Below are 17,026 nucleotides of genomic sequence, written 5' to 3'. Positions count from 1 at the left end.
TGGAAAATTAATAGCTAATATCATATCACAAAAATTTTTGAAGTATATTCTTTTCCCACACTTAGAGCCTGTGTCATTGGTCTGCGCCTGCAGTAGATCAGATGAGAGAATGTAATCAACTGCTCAAACCTGGCTTTAGTCAAATCTAGACAAAATAAATTATGGGATAAAGACATCATCTTAGATCACCTTTCAAAAATTGACAATCAAGACAGGAAAGATTAAAATTTTATCTACCAAATTAGTTGCATTCATCTCTTGAACTGATGCTGCCAAAGTGTCAGAAATCAAACTGAACTCAGTCAAGAAATATTGAAAGAAGTAAAACCTGAAAGAAAATGAAAATGCATTCAGCCAAAGAAGCAAATACAAATAATAATGGAAACAGACACCTTTTAGTTAATTTCTACTAGGAAACTGCTTCTTTGCTGGGGTGGTAGGTACCTGCACATTTGTGTCAAATCTGAACAGCTGAAAAATCACGAATTCAGGGCTACTGAATTCTTAGTCCATTTGGTGTAGACAAAATAGAATTTTAATGCAGGATCAGAATCTGTAGTGTTGGTTCATCTGTGACTTCCATTCAAGGTAGGCCCCTGGAGATACAGTTTTTCTCCTATACTAAGAAGTGAACAGGTTTACTACCTGGTTTCTACCTAAATCAACCCAGCCAAATACAGGAGAATGCAAACTATTCTTCAATTCTTAATTTTAGTTCTTTCACATGAAGCTAATTTTAAAAGATTTAGACACTATATTACTATCAATTAATTACATCTTGAAAAATTATGTCAAAATTTTTGCTTATTTCTAGCCACAAGGTAAGAGAAACCCAAGTAAGACGGTAGGTGTTGCGAGAGGGCATCAGAGGGCAGACACACTGAAACTATAATCACAGAAAACTAGCAAATCTGATCACAAGGACCACAGCCTTGCGTAATGCAATGAAACTAAGCCATGCCATGTGGGGCCACCCAAGACGGATGGGTCATGGTGGAGAGGTCTGACAGAATGTGGTCCACTGGAGAAGGGCATGGCAAACCACTTCAGTATTCTTGCCTTGAGAACCCCATGAAGAGAATGAAAAGGCAAAAAGATAGGACACTGAAAGAGGAACTCCCCAGGTCGGTAGGTGCCCAATATGCTACTGGAGATCAGTGGAGAAATAACTCCAGAAAGAATGAAGGGATGGAGCCAAAGCAAAAACAATACCCAGCTGTGGATGTGACTGGTGGTAGAAGCAAAGCCTGATGCTGTAAAGAGCAGTATTGCATAGGAACCTGGAATGTTAGGTCCATGAATCAAGGCAAATTGGAAGTAGTCAAACAGGAGATGGCAAGAGTGAATGTCGACATTCTAGGAATCAGCGAACTAAGATGGACTGGAATGGGTGAATTTAACTCAGATGACTATTATATCTACTACTATGGGCAAGAATCCCTTAGAAGAAATGGAGTAGCCATCATTGTCAACAAAAGAGTCTGAAATGCAGTACTTGGATGCGATCTCAAAAACGACAGAATGATCTCTGTTCGTTTTCAAGGCAAACCATTCAATATCACGGTAATCCAAGTCTATGCCCCGAACAGTAACGCTGAAGAAGCTGAAGTTGAACGGTTCTATGAAGACCTACAAGACCCTTTAGAACTAACACCCAAAAAAGATGTCCTTTTCATTATAGGGGGCTGGAATGCAAAAGTAGGAAGTTAGGAAACACCTGGCATAACAGGCAAATTTGGCCTTGGAGTACAGAATGAAGCAGGGCAAAGGCTAATAGAGTTTTGCCAAGAGAACACACTGGTCTAGCAAACATCCTCTTCCAACAACACAAGAGAAGACTCTACACATGGACATCACCAGATAGTCAACACCAAAATCAGATTGATTACATTCTTTGCAGCCAAAGATGGAGAAGCTCTATACAGTCAGCAAAAACAAGACAGGGAGCGGACTGTGGCTCGGATCATGAACTCCTTATTGCCAAATTCAGACTTAAATTGAAGAAAGTAGGGAAAACCACTAGACCATTCAGGTATGACCTAAATCAAATCCCTTATGATTATACAGTGGAAGTGACAAATAGATTTAAGGGACTAGATCTGATAGACAGAGTGCCTGATGAACTATGGACAGAGGTTCGTGACATCATACAGGAGACAGGGATCAAGACCATCCCCATGGAAAAGAAATGCAAAAAAGCAAAATGGCTGTCTGAGGAGGCCTTACAAATAGCTGGGAAAAGAAGAGAAGGGAAAAGCAAAGGAGAAAAGGAAACATATTCCCATCTGAATGCAGAGTTCCAAAGAACAGCAAGGAGAGATAAGAAAGCCTTCCTCAGCGATCAATGCAAAGAAATAGAGGAAAACAACAGAATGGGAAAGACTAGAGATCTCTTCAAGAAAATTAGAGATACCAAGGGAACATTTCAGGCAAAGATGGGCTCAATAAAGGACAGAAATGGTATGGACCTAACAGAAGCAGAAGAGATTAAGAAGAGGTGGCAAAATACACAGACGAACTGTACAAAAAAGATCTTCACAACCCAGATAATCACGATGGTGTGATCACTCACCTAGAGCCAGACATCCTGGAATGTGAAGTCATGTGGGCCTTAGAAAGCATCACTACGAATAAAGCTAGTGGAGGTGATGGAATTCCAGTTCAGCTATTTCAAATCCTAAAAGATGATGCTGTGAAAGTGCTGCACTTGATATGCCAGCAAATCTGGAAAACTCAGCAGTGGCCACAGGACTGGAAAAGGTCAGTTTTCATTCCAATCCCAAAGAAAGGCAATGCCAAAGAATGCTCAAACTACCACACAATTGCACTCATCTCACACGCTAGAAAAGTAATGCTCAAAATTCTCCAAGCCAGGCTTCAGCAATACGTGAACCGTGAACTTCCAGATGTTCAAGCTGGTTTTAGAAAAGACAGAGGAACCAGAGATCAAATTGCCATCATCCGCTGGATCATCGAAAAAGCAAGAGAGTTCCAGAAAAACATCTATTTCTGCTTTATTGACTATGCCAAAGCCTTTGACTGTGTGAATCACAATAAACTGTGGAAAATTCTGAAAGAGATGGGAATACCAGACCACCTGACTTGTCTCTTGAGAAACCTGTATGCAGGTCAGGAAGCAACAGTTAGTAACTGGACATGGAACAACAGACTGGTTCCAAATAGGAAAAGGAGTATGTCAAGGCTGTATATTGTCACCATGCTTATTTAACTTCTATGCAGAGTACATCATGAGAAACACTGGGCTGGATGAAGCACAAGCTGGAATCAAGATTGCCAGGAGAAATATCAATAACCTCAGATATGCAGATGGCAACACCCTTATGGTAGAAAGTGAAGAGGAACTAAAGAGCCTCTTGATGAAAGTGAAAGAGGAGAGTGAAAATGTTGGCTTAAAGCTCAACATTCAGAAAACTAAGATCATGGCATCTGGTCCCATCACTTCATGGGAAATAGATGGGGAAACAGTGGAAACAGTGTCAGACTTTATTTTTTTGGCCTCCAAAATCCCTGCAGATGGTGATTGCAGCCATGAAATTAAAAGATGCCTACTCCTTGGAAGGAAAGTTATACCAACCTAGATAGCATATTGAAAAGCAGAGACATTACTTTGCCAACAAAGGTCCATCTAGTCAAGGCTGTGGTTTCTCCAGTAGTCATGTATGGATGTGAGAGTTGGACGGTGAAGAAAGCTGAGCGCTGAAGAATTGATGCTTTTGAACTGTGGTGTTGGAGAAGACTCTTGAGAGTCCCTTGGACTGCAAGAAGATCCAACCAGTCCATCCTAAAGGAGATCAATCCTGGGTGTTCATTGGAAGGACTGATGTTGAAGCTGAAACTCTAATACTTTGCCCACCTCATGCGAAGAGTTGACTAATTGGAAAAGACCCTAATGCTGGGAAGGATTGGGGGCAGGAGGAGAAGGAGACGACAGAGGATGAGATGGCTGGATGGCATCACTGACTTGATGGACATGGGTTTGGGTAAACTCCGGGAGTTGGTGATGGACAGGGAGGCCTGGTGTGCTGCGATTCATGGGGTTGCAAAGAGTCGGACATGACTGAGTGACTGAACTTAACTGAACTGAGCTTCAAGGATCAATGAAATTCATTTAATTAATTGTCCTTCTTGCCTGGATTAAAGCCATTTTGATGGACAGGCAGGCCTGGCGTACTGTGGTTCATGGGGTCGCCAAGAGTCGGACACGACTGAGCGACTGAATTGAACTGAATTGTGTAAAGACAGGCTTCACCTGGCCACTAAAAGTGATCATCATAGTGCATTTGACTGGCCACGATTCCGGGTGGACTACAGCAAGGTTTTGGTGACTCTGAACCATTTCCTAGAGGATCCCCACCCTCATGGCAAAAAGAAAATATTGGGATTACAAGGAAGGGAAGTGACTTAGTAAAAGAAGTAGACCAAAGGTGAACACGTGGGAAATAAACCAATTTTCCTGACGTTCTAGATGAGTCTGCTAGGGCTTCTGTAACAGTGTACCACCCAGTGAGTGGCTTATACAACAGAAATTTAAAACCTCACAGTTCTGGAGTCTATTATTGTTGTTGTTTAGTCGCTAAGTTATGTCCGACTCTTTATGACCCCATGGACTGTAGCTCGCCAGACTCCTCTGTCTGTGGGATTTCCCAGGCAAGAATACTGGAGTGGGTTGCCATTTCCTTCTCTGGGGGATCTTCCCAAGATTAAGGTGCTGACAGAGTTTGATCCTTTTGAAGGCTATGAGAGAAGGATGTGTTACTGTCTTCTCTCTTGGCTTGTAGATGGCCATCTCCTCCCTGTGTTTCTTCCAGTGCAGGCCACAGGACTGGCAAAATGGCAGATGTATGTTGTAAGACCTTATAACAGGAGTACCTGAGGAAAGGTAAATGTTTGAGAAGCCTATCAAAAATTTTACAGTATTACAATAAGGAAATCTGGAATTAATTTATTTTTAATTTCAACATATAGGAATGCTTTGTGTTTACGCTGCAGCATTTTTAATGTCCCGCTTTCACATTTATGACCTCAAATGTTCAGTGCAGAGCTCTGAGGAACTCTTTCTCTCCTTCTATTTCTGTCCCAAATGCCAAAGTCATGGAGACTGAGTGAAGATTGTTTTTATGAATAGAAACAATGAATTGAGAACAATGACTTAATATCTAGTGACTTTTTCATTCTTTTCTTTCATGAAATAAACCACTGTGTAGTATTACCCTTATTCTTTCATGTTATTAAATTTCTTGTCAAAATCTTCCTTAAACCACAGAGACAAAGATGAATTCTCCCTCTGTGAGTCTGAGCAGTTAAATTTACTTCTGTGACACACTGCAAGTTGATTTAGAGCTAATCTGTCTCCTTTTTATTGGCTTCGTGTAAAACATTGCTTTTCCTGGTTTCTTTTCTTTCCTTCTGCATTGTCTTGTAGAAATATGTAATTTCAATTTATACCATAAGAAATTAGTCTCTCTGAGAAAAATTCAAGACTTTTATAACAAAAGAAAAACATACATTTCTCATATGCTTTTGGATTTCCCCCAGTGTAACCAAAGTTGGAATGTCAAAAATCTGAGGGGAGTGACGGGTGATAATCAATACCTGGAAAGGAACACTAATGAAAAGGAGAAACCAGGATCCAGACACAGTTAGCAACATGACAAAATGTTGCTTCTAATATTTATCTGAGCTAATCTGACCTTCCATTCCTCCAAAGGCTAATAATATTTGACTTAGATTCATGATACCACATTCAATCCCCCTATTTATTTTATTAATGAACAGATACATTGCAGACCTATAGGAACAGAAGAAAAGAAACACATCAGTAATTTCAGAAAACCAGTATCAATTTACTGAGAACCAGTCCCAGAAATGAAACTCATTTTCTGATATTTGCTAAATTTGAGATGTGGGCAAACAAGAAACTCTTTCAGTGGAAGGTCAGCCTTAGGCTTCTAGGATACCTTTTTGCAGAAATTTGGATTAGGTGATAGAACAGTTAAGTAGGCTGACATCTGTTTGGACGATTATGTTTAAAGCTGAAGAATTAACGTCAGTGTAGAAGAATTCTAGTGGTAGTGGGGTGGGGACAAAATTCAAAAGCAATTCTTATTCAACATGTTTTCATTCAATATTATTTATTGATACTGTTCTCTGTGGCAGGTGTTTGGGCTACACATTGGGGATGTCACTATGTAGATGTCACAATGCCAAACATGGTTGGGCATTCAAAATACTTGCAATTTTGGGGGAAACCCAAGGGAGATGAGAGCACTAACAGTAGGGAGTGATACATCCTGCACATATTATGAATACTATGGCAGGATTAGGGTTCTATATGGTGATAAACGTGTGTCTAAAAGAGAAAGAGAGTGTAACAGAATCTTAGGGAAAGCGTTAGGGGGAAAATGCCATCTTGAATGAGAGCTGAAAGGTAACTAAAACTGAACCTGGTAAAATGCAAGGTGAGTGTGGGAGAACATCCTCGGGGAAAGATGTTTCAGGGAGAAGGAAAAACATATACAGAAGTCTTGTGTCTCATCAATGACTCACGTAAGGATTAAAGAGGCCAGTATAATGGTCAATGGTGTTGTCTCCCTAATATTCATTGTATACCAACAACTTTGTGAAAGGCTTAGGGATTTATACTGACCACATTTTGAGGAGTTGGACTTGATTGGTTAAATCAATCCTTGCCAGCCCATATTCTTTGCCAATGATTAGTTTGAAGTCCTGGCTTAAGGCACTCAGTCACAGTGGTTTCTGACATGAGGAGAAGGTGGGCTGGTGTGGTCCAGTGGGACATTTTCTGGGGGGGCTTCTGGGAGATTGCTAGTGGAATAGAAGATGCATCCTGTCTGATATGTGACTGTGATAGCATGAAGCCTAGAATGCTCTGGCAGGCATCCTGAGATTACAAGGAGGGACATTAAGCCTTGGGGTGAAGCTGACACTACTGTCGAGTGAAGCATGGAAAGACCCTGAGTCCTTGATAACGTAACATGACTAAAACATCCAGCTCCAGTGCCTGGCTTACCTTTGCACTTTTGTTATATGAGCCAAAGTCTCCTGTGTTAATTAAACAAGTCTGACTTAGATTTGTTTTTTTAATCGATGTACAATTTATTTAGAGTATTATATTAGTTTCAGGTGTATAACATAGTGATCCAGTTCTTTTACAGATTCCATTAAAACAAATGACCAAATAATGGCTATAGTTTTCTATGCTGTACAATACATTCTTACTGCCTTTTTCATAAATAGTACTTTGCATCTCTTAATTCCATACCTCTATCTTGTCCTTCCTCCTTTTCCTCTGTTCACTGGTAACTGTTCATTTACTTTCTATATCTGTGAGTCTGTTTCCATTTTGCTATATAAATTCATTTGTTATATTTTTAGATGCCCCAGTATTTTTCTTCCTCTGTCTGACTTACTTCATAAGCATAATATTCTCTAGGTCTATCTGTACTGCTTCAAATGGCAGAATTTCATTATTTTTAATGGCTGAGTAATATTCTACTATCTAAATAGATCCAAAAAATAATGTTGTGATTTATGTCAAAGAGTGTTCTGCCTATGTTCTCTTCTAGGAGTTTTGTGGTTTCAGGTCTTATATTTCAATCTTAAATTTGTAGCTTTTCTAATAAAAATGCACTATCAGAAAGATAAAGTACAAAACTTAGTCCCATTAAAAATCCCATCAAAAATAATAAAATACCTAGAATAAACTCAACCAAGAAGGTGAAAGACTTATAGTCTGAAAATTAAAAATACTGATGAAGGAAATTAAAGATGATACAGAGAAATGGAAAAATATCCCATGTTCTTGATTTGAAATAATTACTATTGTTAAAATGACCACAGTACCCCAAACAATCTATAGATTTAATGCAATCTCTATCAAAATACTCATGACATTTTTCACAGAACTACAAGAAGCAATCCTCAAATTTACATGGAACCACAAAAGACTCTGAATTGCCAAAGTTATCTTGCAGATAAAGAACTAAGCTAGAGGTATCACCCTTTCTGTCTTTTAACTATACTACAAAGGTATAGTAATCAAAACAGTGTGATACTGGCATAAAAAACAGACACAAAGATCAACAGAATGTAATACAGAGTCTAGGGAAAAAAACACACACCTATGGTAAATTAATCTGTCAATGGAGGCAAGAATATACAATGAATAAAAGAGTCTCTTCAACAAGTGGTGCTGGTAAAACTAGACAGCTACATGAATAAGATAAAACATTTACAACATAAAACATTAAAAGAATAAGATAAAACATTTCCTCACACCATATTAGAAAAAAAAAACAACTCAAAATGGGTTATAGACTTCTGTTTGCAGCTGAAAATCCTTAAATGATAATGACTGATAATCATATTGACAGATGATGCAAGAGTAGGAAAGATAGTAAATAACTTAGATGAACATAAGAGGATTCAGTAAGTTATTAATGGGGTGGTGATGGGCTTGGGTAAACAAGAGGAGACTTAATACAGATAAGTATAAAATTTGGTGATTATATATAATATATATCAATAATATAAATATAAAATAATAATAAATAAATAATATATTTTTTAATCATATAAAACAATGGAATGAAGGAAATGCAGAAGCTATGATTTATGTGAAGAATCTCTAGGGATATTGTAGAACAACATTTGATAAATTAAGTGTATCACATGGATTGCAACTGAGGTTGAATTAGAGTAATAATTTCTAAAAGTCATAGTCCCATATTTTTGCATGAGATGCTTATACTTCATAAAGACTCCACGTTCTTGGAACAATATTTGTAAAGGTTCAATGATACCCTGGGGAAGTAGAGAAAAGGCAGGTCTAGGAATGAAATTGTTGAAAGGACTAGAAATGAGGAGCACAGGTATTACAAACGATGGTTTACACATGCAACTCTTCCCCTCCTTTGCATTCATGGCAGACATTTGTGTTCAATCACAAGGTTTTTTTTACTGCTGTACCTGAGGGCTCATAAGGGAAAGAATCCCTTTTCATAAGGCAGCCTCCTAGGCATAAATTCTCAAACAGGATCCAAGCTGGTTTGCAAGATAAAATTTTCCTAGAAAACACACGACTTCAGCAGTGGGTTGCAAACTAAAACACCTTTGGATGCCAGACAGGTAATCAAATGAAAAAGCTACAGTATGGCAGAAACTGGGACAGAGAATGCTTAGTCTGAAAGCATGCAAGCTCAAAATTAAACAACAACAATAAGTAGACTGTTCAGCCTAAATAACAGCTGTCTGCAGACCAAAGCTAGTCCTTAAGTAGTTGTGTTCTCTCTGACATATGGAGTCATAAAACATTTTTCAAATAATTGAAGTGTGGACATATAAAAGAATGATTATTATCTATCTCTTTCAAGAAGAGATGGGCTTCCATGGTGGCTCAGACAGTAAAGAATCTGCCTGCAATGCAGAATATAGTTCCATCACTGGATTGGGAAGATCCACTGGCGAAGGAAATGGCAACCTACTCCAGCATTCTTGCCTGGAGAATTCTAAGGACAGAGGGGCCTGGCGGGCTACTTATAGTCCATGGGGTCTCAAAGACTTGGACACAACTGAGCAACTAACATACTTCAAGAAGAAAAAGGATGGATGGTTGAAGTTATGGGTAGATTAACGTATAAATACTTTTATAATTAATGAAACTGTCTAATAATAAGCTACTTTCTGTTAATATTATGAAAACTGCTAGTAACAAATCCAGATAGTCAACCCTCTGTAGACCAGAATTTTTAAAGCTAGATCCATAAAATCTTTATACATAAAAGATATGATTGTGTGCATTTTTTCTAGGGAAAAGTTACATGGCTTTTCCCAGTTTATCTAAAAGTTCAATTCCAATTGTTTAAGTAGTTGTGGTAGACATGATGGCATGTGTTTACCAAAATTTGCTTACATTTCTTTCTGGGCACAGAAGATTACTGTATTTCTTCATTTAGTCATGTAACTGAGTTCTGGATAGTTGGTCAAGTCCAGACCTACTCCCTAAAACTGCTCACTTCTTTTCTGTGCTCCTTCTTTTCCCTTGTTTTAAAAAAATAAATTATTTCCTAAGCTCCTGAGATTTGAGATTGTTTGTTAAAAAAGTTAGTTTCTCCTGACCAATTCAAAAATACTCTTTGGACAGCAAGTTTAATAATTTATCACGCTTGCAATTGTATGGCATGAATGAAAACAAAGTGTTTTGACACAAATCAGGTTTTAAATAGAAATTCTTTAACATATGTATTACAAAATTGGCATGTACATATTTTGGGCTTTTAAGGTCTTCAAGGTTAATGATAGTAAAGTGAAAAACAACAGTATACCAATACACTTTTGCAAATAATTTCTCTAGAGATGTTCAAGTTCCAAATTTTCATCGGTTCAAGTTCCAAACATTAAGGACGTATTTACATGAGTCTTCCATAAAGGTTATTTATTTGACAAGGTAATTTTCTTCCATATTTATGTTGTGAATAAATCCATGAATGGTATGTTATTTTAATGTATTGCTCTAAAATCTCCAATTCCCTTCCATAAAGTTCAGATGCACTTCTCTGAACCCTCACTGAACTTCAGAATCACCTGAAGGAAAATTTAGAAACAGATATTTAATCCTACCATTAGAAATTCTGATTTAACTGGCCATTAATATTTTTGACAAGTCCCTTAAGTGATTCTAATCTGTAGTCCAGTAGAGGGATCCATAGGATCAAGTTTAATCTCCTCAGCATGGTATTCCTTGCTTTTCCTAACGGAGTCAACTCAATCTAGCTTCAGAACCAACCATGTTCCGCCAGTCTTACCCTGTTTATCTCATCTTCAATTGCTATTTTTAAAAAAAATCCCTTTGTTATTCCTAATAATGTCTTGAGTAAGTCGCATGGCTTCTTTTTATATTCGGAAATAGTAACAAACTAAAAATAAAACCGCTTGCCTCAAAGTCATTCATATTCCTATTCACCTGTGTTTGCATAGTATACAGAAAAGCAAGCCAAAATATTCTGTTTTGGAGTTTGGGAATGGCCAGGTTATATAATTTTTGCTAACGAGGTCAAAATTCCTGGGAGGATATTCTTCCTTGAAATAAAGGCAAAATGTGGTCGGAAAGAAAAAAAAAAAGAAACCTATGTTTCTTTGCACTCTTCCTTCCTGTCTGAACAAAGATGTGAAGCCCAGCAGTCCTGCAGCCATCTGTGACCGTGTGGTAAAACAACATGAAGATGAAGGCCCACAGATTAAAGGTGGAAAAACAGAAGAGCCTCTATCCCTGTTGATACCGCTGAACTGCTGTGTCACTCCTGAATCACCAACTAACGGCTACACCAAAGGAAGTTTTTAAGCTACTAACGTGGGTTTTTCTGTGGCTTGCAGCAAAATGTTTTCCTAAATAAATTACTATGATTATATTTTGAATTATTTGATTCATCAGATTACTAAGGAATAAATCCAGTCACTTCAAAACACAGGGAATTTTAAGGGCAATTTTGGTGTCAGAATTGAAGAAAAACAATATACTACAACACTGTGATTAACTTTATAATGTGCAGAAGTTATACTTAACTGGGTAGGAGAAACAGTGGGACCATAATTTGAGGATGTCCAGAGAAATATTGGTTGCTCGTGTGCTTTGAAAATAGCTTTAGAAATGTACTTTTTCTTAGATGTCTGTATTTAAAAATTTTTCCCCTAGCTCTGTCAGTCCTTTTACTCATTCATTTATGAAATCAATGTGGCACCTCAGATCTACAAAATGGCGGGTGGTTATATTTAAATAATTCATTGCAGATTAACAAGGCTTTTAGATGAACATGATTTTGGTTATTCATGGGTTGCATAAATTCATAATGGGGTACAAGGTCTTTCTTGCAAAGGATGCACTTCGCATTTGTCATTCAAGAATATTCCTTTGATGACTTCAGTTAGAATTTACTCAGCTGTCAGGGCCTAATGAATAATGAAAAAAATTGATCCTAGAAAATTGAGGTATTTGGTGTGGAATTCTGTATATTTAAAATGTATCCTTTATTATACATATCTACTTTGAAGTCAAATGGTTGGGTTCTATATCAAATGGGTTTTGGAGCCTAAGTACGCTTTTTTTTTGGTAATGAAAATGGTCTATAAAGCATTTATGACAAAGTTCAAAATCTAAGGTTAATACAAAAGGGTTTGAAAGCAATCACCAGGTAAGTAGAAATTTAGCATAGGAAATGAAAGGCAAAGATGGGGAAATAAAATGAAGAGAAGCAGTGGGCAGAGAGGGATTTGAAAGGAACATTAATACTTCACATAATGAAAAAGAATATAGGTAGATGATCGTGAATATGGTAATGGTGAGGAATAACGGACGGAGTTACTTCATTCTACACTAGAGAAAACTGATAATAAATAAAAGTCAGTTGGCAGATCTGTGGGTGTTCTGGACTTTTAAAAGACCAATAAATCAAGTGCTTATAACATGAGTTTCAGAATGAGAAAAGCACGTGGGGCCTGCATCTAATTTCCTAGGCTTCAGGAAAATGCGTGTCATGTCTATTGCCAAACAAAAACAAATCCAGGAGAGCTATTTAACATACACCAGTGAAAATAAAGATCAACAGAAATTGCTTTCTAAAAATATTTCTAGAGGAATTTAAAAGTGATGAGGTCCTCATTATTTCTATTTCTCTACAGATTGCCAATGTGCCTCTATTATTTTATGCTCTTTTCCTTTCAGTAAATGCTAATGAGCAAACGATATGCATATGCATAATCTGGGCACAGCTACATATGTGAGATGATGCTCTGTGCATTAATTTGCCAGCTTCGTTTCTGTCAGCCTCACATATCTGAAGAGCTGGAAGAAAGTTCTAGAGGAGGAGATCTTACCCCATCATTGTGAATAGTCAAGAAGTCAGGTCATTTTTCATGATAATTATTACCACACAGTGATGGAACTGGCTGGGACTCTGAAAACCTGTTCATTCTCTTCTTACTAATCACTCTACTCTCAAAAACCAACATTGTTTTTGGTAAGGTCTTCCTATGACATCTAGACTGTATGTTTAATCATTATCTTTAAGACTCTGGCCTGTTTATTCCACACCTGAAAACTTGTTCATTCTCTTCTTACTAATCACTCTACTCTCAAAAACCAACATTGTTTTTGGTAAGGTCTTCCTATGACATCTAGATTGTATGTTTAATCATTATCTTTAAGACTCTGGCCTGTTTATTCCACACATAAAAAACAAACACTCTGAGTAACAATTTCTAAGGAATCAATGTAACAAAATCCATGAAGAAGAGAAAAGTAACCAAGACATCACCATACAGTTTTGGTAAATAAATTAGGCCAAAATTCTATGGAGTAAAACACCAAATGTTATTTCATTTTTTCAGCGTTACCAAGTATTGACAAAATTTGATGTCAATTAATTAAAAAAGTTCTTTGCATACATTAGTTTTTCAAATGGTTAAATTCCTTGGACAATCTGGGTCAAAATCTTAGATCTACCACTTACTAGACATCAACCAAGAGTTTTCTTTTTTTGTGACATGCAAGTGATGGTATTAATAATACCTAGTTCAAAGCATTGCTGTACTATTTGAGTGAGATAATAAATGCACACCTCTTGCACTCTGATGTTTTCCAGTACACCAGATCACTTACCTTTAGGTCATAAAATACAGATTAAGTGATTGGTACCTGTTAATGATAGGACAGAATATATTGGATTTGTTCCCTTTTATATTTAGCTTCGCTGACTTATATAAGATTGGAATCAGGTAGCAGGTGTGGTTATGCCTTAAAATAGATGTGCAGTAGTGACTGGGTCATGAGGAGAGAATCTATGAGATCCTGAAGCACAAGAACATAAGAGCTTGGGGAGAATCTAGGACTGCGGGTCCTCAAGGGTATTCGATTATTTAGGTAATGGAAGTTTTTATTTCTCCCTAGTTTTTTCCACTCTTCCAGTATACTGACAGTGATGAAGACAGTGAAGTTAGGGGGTTCAGGGCAAGGCCTTGCTTAATTCACAACTAACATGTCCCACTAGTCTGTGCTTTTCATCAGTTGATAGGCAAGTTGGAATGCCCCAGATACAGGACTGGCTTAACTTTCATGGCTCCAGCTATCAATAAAAGGGCAGTGAGGAAAGTCAGGCAAAGTTTTAGGAAAACCAGTCTGCAATCTGACAGGTCCTCCTCAAGTCACTTCTGCCAAATCGTAAAGTCTTTTGCCCATGTTTCTGGACCCATTGCTAACACCCTGGGTATTTTTGGAATTGTATACAATGTAGGTCTATTATTATCCATATCAGTTATAATCTCACTGTGTGTAGAATTTTCTGCAACTTTTAAAAATAATCTTTGTGTAGTAGGTTTTATTTGGCAGTGCATTTTGCTCAGTATATTCTTACCTATAAAATCTGCAGAGGCTGTGTCCTAGGAGAGAAAGGAGTGTATTTCTAAAAGTAATCCCAAAGTAACAATCTGAAGTTGGGACACTGGAAGGGGCTTAGGATTTTTACCACCGTTTGAAGGGTGTTAGCGCTCTGAATGACCTAAGCTGCTGTGGCAGTGGAACTGAAGGTGTACAGAGTTGCACTGTATCAACAAGTAAAGTGTACTGCTGTTGATTTTTATTTGTAAATAATTCACCTCAAGAGTTTAAAGGACTGGAGTAACTGTGTTCTAATGTTTCTCTTGGGGCAGCATCGCTGAACAGATTTTGGACAGCTGTCCTTTTGTTTTTCAGCCAATAAGTGATGTTGACTCTTCCGATGACTTTTGTTTGCAATATCTACAAGTACCCTTATTTATAGATTTTTGATTCTTAAAGAACATAGAACCCTCTGCTCATATTTTTATTTGGGGGCCAGTTATTTTATCTGTAGAGTCAAATGTTTATTTTTATTTCTAGCTTTTTACTTTTTTGGATATTTTAAAAATATTCAGCCACATCTTGGAGATCTTCTAAATTGGTAATTTCCACTCTAGTTATTTTTTGACCACGTCCCCATATCAGGCCCCCATATTCAATCCATAACAAAAGACAAAACACAGCTTCTTTGACTTCTTTTACCCCTGTTTTCTTTCCATTTTAAAGTCAATTTTCAAACTGTGTATATTTGGAGTATTTAAATATTCTCCTGGTCTTTCTCCTGCTGTTTTTAAACATTTTCCCTAATTTGGGAGCTTACAATATAGTGAATGGGTTTGTTCAGATACAGTAGTTCAGGATAGTAAACAATTTCTTACAAAATCTGGAATTCCATGATAACTTTCTGTCCTGTCTTCCTGAAGTGCAGTAATTATGATCCTTAACTCAGCCCTGAACTGGGGTTTAAATTCTTCTGATACAGATCTACATTCTGGCTTAGCAATTTTAAGGGAGTACTGTACAATGTGTTAGCTTTTTTAAAGTCCAGATTCCTTCTTCTATTATTGATTGTTTAGTTGGGTATTTCCTCTAGAGTCCTCAGTAGAATTTAACTCACTGCAATCCTTCCATGGTGAGTTAGTGTCTAGGATGTGACGATCAGTAACATTTTCCCCCAAAGTATACTCTTATTCCCTTGAACATTCATAAATTCTCTATCTTTTGGCAAGCTTGAATTCCCTCAAATTCTGTCAGTTTAAAAAAAAAAAAGATCTGTTAATTAACTGAATAAGACTTTCTAATTTAAGAATTTTACACCCAACCATCAACTCTTAGTCAAGAGGCATTATCTGTTTCTATTCCTAGAGTAAAAGAGTATAAGGGGCTGAGGGCAAAGCAATTTTCTTCCCTGCTTATCTCATCTGATATCTCTTTTCTGAAAAGATTTCCAGGCTAATATTGAGGATGGGCAAGGAAAAAAATTCTTTAAAAAAATCTATAAACTGTAAATCTTTGTGAAAAATCAATGAAATTAATCTAAAGTATATGTCAAGGTTCTAAATAATTGTTAAAACATACAGTTATAGAAGTAGTTAAGTCTGCTGGTCACTCTCCCCTTACTCTTGATATCTTCTAGAGGTGACAAGAAAAATAGTTGATCACCTCAAGGGGGCTTCAGGTTTGAAAGCATCTCATTTGCAATATCAGGGCTCTAATTTTTAATGATAATTTTTAGGAAAATGGGTTTTATTCCTAGATTCCTTCTAGGGATTTTATGAGTCATGAAATCTGCATTAGTGTGTGCACAACTTTTCCGTTTCATTTTTCCTCCACTTCCCCTTTTTACTTCATTAAAACAGCCATTCAGAATTTGGAATTCCTCAGACACAGCTCCTTCCATCTAAGATTTCAAGACATGAGTGTGCATGCAGGCATGTGCATGCACACACACACACACACACACACGCACACACAATGGAATACTACCCTGCCTTAAAAAAGAATGAAATCCTGCCATTTGCAACAACATGAGTGAACCTATGCTAAGTGAAATAAGTCATATGGAGAAAGACCAATACTGTATGATTTCACTAACAAAAAGACAATAAATGATCAAAATTAAACAAAAACCCCTCAGAGACACAGAGAACAGTGCTTACCAGATTAGTGCTTACCAGAGGGCAATGGTATTTGGGGCTGAGTAAAATGGGTGAAAGGAGTCTATCACATGTGATGAATGGCAGCTAGAACATATGGGTACGGATTACTTGCCACTGTGTACAGATGTCAAATTATAACGCTGTATATCTAAAACTTACATAACAATTTGTCAACTGCAAAATACCACTCAAATAGCTTTGAAAAGAAGAGTGTCACCCAATTCTGGCACCACATTTAATAGAATATTACAAAACAGATTCTAATAAGAAATGCATATATTCAAGTCATTGTGTTAGTATATTAGTTAGGGGACTTGTGTAGGAATTTTAAGCAGTTTCTCCTACTACTTTAAGTAATTTCTTAAAACAGGAGTGGATAGTTAAAAAATTCAGCAATGATAGAACTACTCATGGAGCACAGTCAATGAACTAGAGTAAGTCAGAAATATTTACACACATT

This window comes from Giraffa tippelskirchi, chromosome 9 (genome assembly GCF_054371585.1).
Source record: "Giraffa tippelskirchi isolate mGirTip1 chromosome 9, T2T-mGirTip1v1.2.pri, whole genome shotgun sequence".
In the NCBI taxonomy this organism is placed as follows: domain Eukaryota; kingdom Metazoa; phylum Chordata; class Mammalia; order Artiodactyla; family Giraffidae; genus Giraffa; species Giraffa tippelskirchi.
Note: the sequence above shows the minus strand (reverse complement) of the source record.